This window comes from Pteropus alecto, unplaced genomic scaffold, assembly GCF_000325575.1.
Source record: "Pteropus alecto unplaced genomic scaffold, ASM32557v1 scaffold17, whole genome shotgun sequence".
Taxonomy (NCBI): domain Eukaryota; kingdom Metazoa; phylum Chordata; class Mammalia; order Chiroptera; family Pteropodidae; genus Pteropus; species Pteropus alecto.
This window is the reverse complement of record NW_006440645.1, coordinates 799,624-805,848: the sequence shown is the minus strand read 5'-3', so window position 1 is coordinate 805,848 and position 6,225 is coordinate 799,624. Positions and strand designations below refer to the sequence as shown.

Here is a 6,225-nt window from a genome sequence, read left to right as displayed (position 1 = left end):
CAAAGCCACCGCTCTGGGTGCCACGCTCAGCGGACGGGGACGCGTGCTTCCCTCATGCCCATCCCAGAGGCAGCTGCGGTCGTGATGACCTCAGCTGAGCGAACGCTGTGCTTGAGATCACGACAGGGACAGTGACCTGCACTCGGGGACCAGGCTGACTGGACGGAAGCTGCAGGGCAGCGTGACTGAAACTGCCTGTGATAAGCACACTCGAAAGTCGAGTCGTGAGTTTTTATATCTCCATCACATGGCCCTTGGGTTTTGAATGATCTGATTCGCGGGCCGTTTCCCTCCCTGGCACTGGGAGCAGCCTGCGCCCCGTCCTGCCGCGCGGGAGGGAACGCCCCAGTGAGGACGGCAGAGCACGTCGCCACCGCGCGACCACAGCTGCTTCCTGAACACTCCGTGGAGGACGTTTCAGCATAAAGCACGGCATTTATTTTTACAGAAAAATACTTTTTCATAAAGTTATACAAATGACTTATTTTATTTTTATTTTCTACATGCCGTTAGAATTTTATTTCATATCTTTAAGATTGCCTAGCACTGTAATACTATAAGATACTGTAATACTGTGTGAGTTCATAGAAGATAAAAAATAATTATGCAGGAAAAAATGATAACCATCGCTGCTCAACCATTATTTTGAATGTAGAAAGATGAATATATTCCTTAAAAATTACTTGGAATTCAATGTTTGTACAGAGTTGAGAGGCAACTTTATTGTTTCTATCATAAACACTTTATGTATCCTAATATTAAAATGATTTATTTTACGACACCAGCAAATTTAGCATGGTTTTGTGATCTAACTCCTGGACAATGTATTATTCACCTTAACACACGGAAATCTTTACAAACAGGCAACTGAAGGCTTAGCGAGCCACGGTAGTAAGTAACACGGGCTCTGCGTGGGACGGACAGGACGACACAGACGACGGCCCCGCTCCGCACAGAGCGGACGCGGTGGGGAGACAGACGTGAAGACGCGGTCCTACGAGGAGTCAGCAGAACTCCGTGTGGCGCTCGCATCTGAAAGCACCACAGGCGTCAGCGGAGCCTCGTCTGTGACGACGTCTGCCACGGTCGTCCATGAACAGGTCCATGCGGTTCCCTGGCCCTCTCCAGTTACGGAGGCCTGTGAGCCTCAGGGTGCATGCGGGGGCGCCACTGAGCTAGGACTGGGACGCGTGAAGGGACGGCTGTGCTGACCCCGGGTGTGGCGGTCCGCAGCTGACAGCTGAACGCATTCCGATCAGAATTCAGGGGGCGCCCCTCACAGCCTGTGGGGACTAACAAGGGAATGTAGAGACTATTACTGAAATTACTGACTAAAATGCACAAAATGGTTAACAATTTTTAATTTTAAATATTTTACTTTTAAAATATATGTTTCCACTTCATTACGTAGGATAAAGTACTATTTCCTGAGTTCGTGTTTTGTCAACTGTAGATCTAAACGGGTCTTAAAAATCGAAGGCATTCTGTCGGTGTTTTTCTTTCTTACTGGTACATGAAATAACAATGTGACTTATAACAGATGGTGCCTTATGATTCAAAAGATGAAATTATCGCTATATTAAGAGTTCTGACAAAAAATAAGCTCAGGAAATGCGAAGTTCAAGGACGTGAAAGGCTGACTCGGATGGGGGCTTTCCTGGGCTTTCAAAATCCTGGTGCTCCGTTTAAGTCCCTAACGGAAGGAAAGTTTTATACAGCACTTTCTATTCACCATGAAACGCCATTTGAAACCCCATCTAGAACACGGCGCACAGGACTCGGCAAAGTGTGGGACAGACTGAAAGTAAACGCAGAACCTTCTAGAAGTCCCTAGCAAGACAAAAAAGGGGCAACGAGGAGAGTTAGGATCACGAACATTAGCTCGCACGAGAACCCAGGCACGACATTAAGTTCCCCGTGAACACATGACCTCACCTCCTCGATGGGAGCAACGGGGCCCCGGCTCCTACCTGGCGCGGGGCAGGCTGTGACTTACGACAAGTCTGTGCCTCCCCCTGGGCAGTGAAAACCTAACGGAACCGTCGTGTGTAAACAACGAGCGCACGCGTCCAGGATGCTGCCGGAAGCCGCTGGGGGTGGCAGGAAGTCCGGGGGGGGCAATGCTGGGCCTGACTCTGACACCCCGACCAGCAGCCGACGTCGACGCCGGGCGCTCACCCCCGGGGGCCACTCTCCAGGCGGCAGCTCTCAGCGTGCACGTCCGGAGCCGCCCAGCGTGTGTCAGGGTGACGGGCACCCCCTGAACCCGTGACCCTCGAGTGCAGCAGAGGAGACCCCTCAGATGACGCAGGGCCCCGGCAGCTTCTTCAGAAAGTAGCCTGGGTGCGGCTTTGCTCATGGATGAGGAAGAACAAGGCATTCTTCAAATAAAAACACACGAGCGAAGCTCTCCAGTGCCCTGGGGTCCGCGGCCGCCTCAGGTCCGCTGAGTCCGTCTCCAGGGCTGGTCCACCTGTCCCTACGTACCCCTCCCTCACTTACGGTTTTCTGGGCCAGGCCCCTTAAAAATCCTAAGGCCAGAGGAGAAGAGCGCCGGGGACAGCCGAACGCGCGCACGGCTCGCGCTTCTGCATTCGGAGTCCCCGGCACGTGGGTTTGGCATCGGGGTCAGCGCCTTACGTGTTCCGTGCCCAGGGTTCTTGGGCGCACAGGTCGCATTTGCTGGCAGCGGTCAGAATGCGTGTTCCTGTGCAAGCAAGCCAGCTCGCCAAAAGCAGCAAACACACCTCTCCCGTCCTAAGTTATGACCTGTTTACCGCCAGTGAGTTACTATTAAAACGCATCATGCGACGAATGTTTGCTACGTCCTCCTGTTCCCAGATGAACATTCTCCCCGTGCGCAGGCTGCGTCCTAGCCGAGCTAGGCAGCCACACGCACACGCGCCTCGCAAGTGAATCACGGGCCACGCGAGGCGGTGCGAGGGGAAGCGCGGACCGCGGAGGAGGGCCCGCTCGGCCCAGTCCGCCCCCAGCCACTCGGCATTTGCGGGGGGCCACGCACACCGATGCATACCGCGAGTGGCGACAGCTACGTGAGCCAGGGTCCCCACCTTCCGGCACTGTGCATTCTCCTGGGAGACGCAGCCACACGTCACGTGACCAAACCCTGCCGCTCCCCACCCTCCGCCCCTGCTCCGTCGCCTCCATGGACCCAGCACCCTGGAGCATGTTCCATGTTGCACTCACACATTTTCATTGTCTCTTCCCACTAGAACACAGAGTCCCTAAGAAGCGCGACTCCTGCCTGCCCCACCTTCTTCCACGTCGTCGGGATGTGCAACAGTGCCTGGCATGCGACATTCGCTTTTGAACGAACAAAGGAATCGCATTTGTCCGTGCGATCAGCTCCACTTCCTATACAAGGATCCCACTGTTGAAAACAGAACTAATCGTCCCTAAGACCTTTCCTCATAATAGCGATGATGTGAAATGCAGATATTTCCAGCACATAAAAAACCCAATCTAATAATGTAATTTATAGGAAGAGTGTTACAGCAAAGCCGAGCAAAATTTATGCGAAATTGAGAGCAAATTTTATCTCTATAACCTTCTACCTACCAGGGTAAAACATGATTATTCTAATATTCCCTTGAACCTTCCAGAGTACATAAAATGAGAGTTTACACAAAGCAGAGAAAGGCTCAAATTGTGAATCATTTTTTGTAGCAAGTTGTGAAAAGGAAAAATATAAATGACAAGTACGTTTCTATGTCGTCATAGAATTACGAGGCCAAAGAGACTACATCTCACATTCTTGGGTATTTTACTACAAAGCTCTCCCATCTGGCAGAAATTCTGCTTCTTTAAAGCTATGTTTTTCCAAAGCATTTTATTGCTTTTAGCATCTCTATGAAGCCCAGACTCATTGGTGGGATGTGGCATAAAAACGCACAGCAAAACGTCTTTGGGAGTCAGGCAGACTTCACCGTGCTTACCTATCTTTCCATTTCATATCTATGATTTGAGATTTCCTTCCTCTCAAGTTTGCTGCAATCCTGTAATATTCTTTGCCAATTGGCTTATGTGATTTTCGATAAAATCGATCTCAACAAATGAAGAGGAGGAGGCAAATAACAGGCTCATAGAATATCTGTGTTCACGCTGCAGACGCTCCTCTCCTGAGGACTATAGGAGGGAGAACTTATCTCATTAATCAGATGAAAGGAAGATAAAAACCCCAAACCAATTTTCAACACGACTTAAATTAAGCTCTCTAGAAACAACACTTCAAAATTTACAGTCCCTTCAGCCCTGAGAGCTGTGAGTGGCCGGGGAACACTTTCGACTGACGTCCTTTATCTAAACGACTATGAGAAAAGATTGTTCTAGGTCCACGGCCATGACTCCCTGAACGCGCCTGATCCCGTCTGATCTCGGAAGCTAAGCAGGGTCGGACCTGGTGAGTACTTGGATGGGAGACCGCCTAGGAAGACCAAGTGCTAGGGGTGTTTGAAGAAAAGAAAAGTTACAAACGAGACCTTGATTTAGTTTAGTACCTGAAACCATGTTTCATGTCACTTTCGCCTGACCTTCCAGGTGTTTCTTTACAGCAAAACTCCAGCGCCAGAGTCTTTGCACCTGTCTGTCTCTAGCACAGCTCCAAAGCCGTCTGTGCTTCAGGCTCGCTGACTGCAGGAGAGGACCCCGGGGCTCCGCGGGGGCCGAGGGGTAACGAGTGTTAACATCCACATCCATCTCCACCTCAGACTCCACTGTAACACACACAGGGGTTCAGAGCACGCCACCCCAAAACACGCCCCCTTGGCATCCTGATTATTCTGCGTGAGTTACAGGCACTAACAACGGCAGATACAGGAAGGTGCGTCGAGCAGAAAAGCCAGCGCATCCCCTCCTGCTAGTAGGAGGGGCCAGACTGTTAATCCCCAGAGTATCCCTGACGTGCTCAGAAACAATGAAGAGATAAAATCACACTCACTGTTTTATTCTGTTCTTTCAAACAGGATGAACATATGCTAAGTATCCATGAAGAAAGATCCTGGCGTGTCCATGACATGTAAATTGTCTCATGAGCATAAAAAAACAAAAAAACCTTTTTGCTATTGCCTTTAATTATAGATCATTAATACATAGTTAATTATGCTATTCATTTAGCTTTCACAAATCATGAGGAGGAAACTCTACTCTGATGCAGTGCCGAATAAAAGGTACACGAGAAAATGTCTCACTCGGATGCAGTTTTAAATGAGGCGGGCACGGCGCGGGGTCGGGTATCCAGGGCCTGGGGAGATAAAGGGGAGTAAACGGGGGACTCTCTACTGTGACGGTGCCCAGCGGAGGGAGCCCCGGCCGTCAAAGAGAATGTAAGTGATGGCTGAGGCTGACCATGACGCTGAAGAGCTTTCCCCGCAGGCTTCAGTATTACAAAAAGAGCATGTCCTAAATGAGGCCAGCCCTCTTCCACAGAAACAGAATGTGAAAACATCAGGCATCATTCGTGAACAGCGGCTCTGTGGCTATATTTGTATTTTGAATCAGGCCTTTCATCACAACAAACTATAAATAAAATATGAATCGAAACCTTTCTTTCTCTTATTAGTAGCCAGATGCATACATGACGCAGGCTTAAGTTATTTTTCACTTTGCTCAGTGAATACAAACCAGATGAGGAAAAAGCGCCCGTCTTTAAAGCCTACAGCCTCCGTCAGAAACAGACTCGCAGATACAGAGGACAATCTGCTGACGGCCAGACGGGAGGGGGCGGGGGGCTGGGAGAAAGGGGTGACGGGTTAAAGCAGCACAAGTCACGGGGACGGGGAGCACGGCACGGGGAATGCCGCTGGTGCTCATGCAATGGGTGGGTGGAGGGCCCGAGGGGAGAGCGAGCAGTCGGGGGATCGTCTCATAAACCACGTAAATGTCTGACCAGGGTGCTGTGCACTTGAAACTAATAATAAAATACAATTTTTTTAAAAAGCCAGTAGCCTCGTTCAATGTGGGCAAATGCAACGGGAGTGGGTTCTAGAAGGGGCACGGCTCGCCCGGCGCTGACATCTGGAGCATCCCCAGGGAACGCGGCCGTCCGCTGGTGCCGCACGACCCCGGCGGCTTCGGACCCGGCAGGGACGCGTGGGCCACGGTGCGGCCTGTGAAGCCGCCACCGGACGTGCTCCTGGGCACGGTGCAACTACCTCTTCTCGCACCGCCTCAGAGCTTCCCGCCTCCATCGTTTCTACCACTAAGTGT

The 6,225-nt window shown here is 50.8% G+C and overlaps 1 pseudogene; it reads left to right on the top strand.

The window, feature by feature from the left end:
* Positions 1 to 4,350: 4,350 nt before the first annotated feature.
* On the top strand, positions 4,351 to 4,469 carry LOC112484622 (annotated as a pseudogene).
* Positions 4,470 to 6,225: the final 1,756 nt, after the last annotated feature.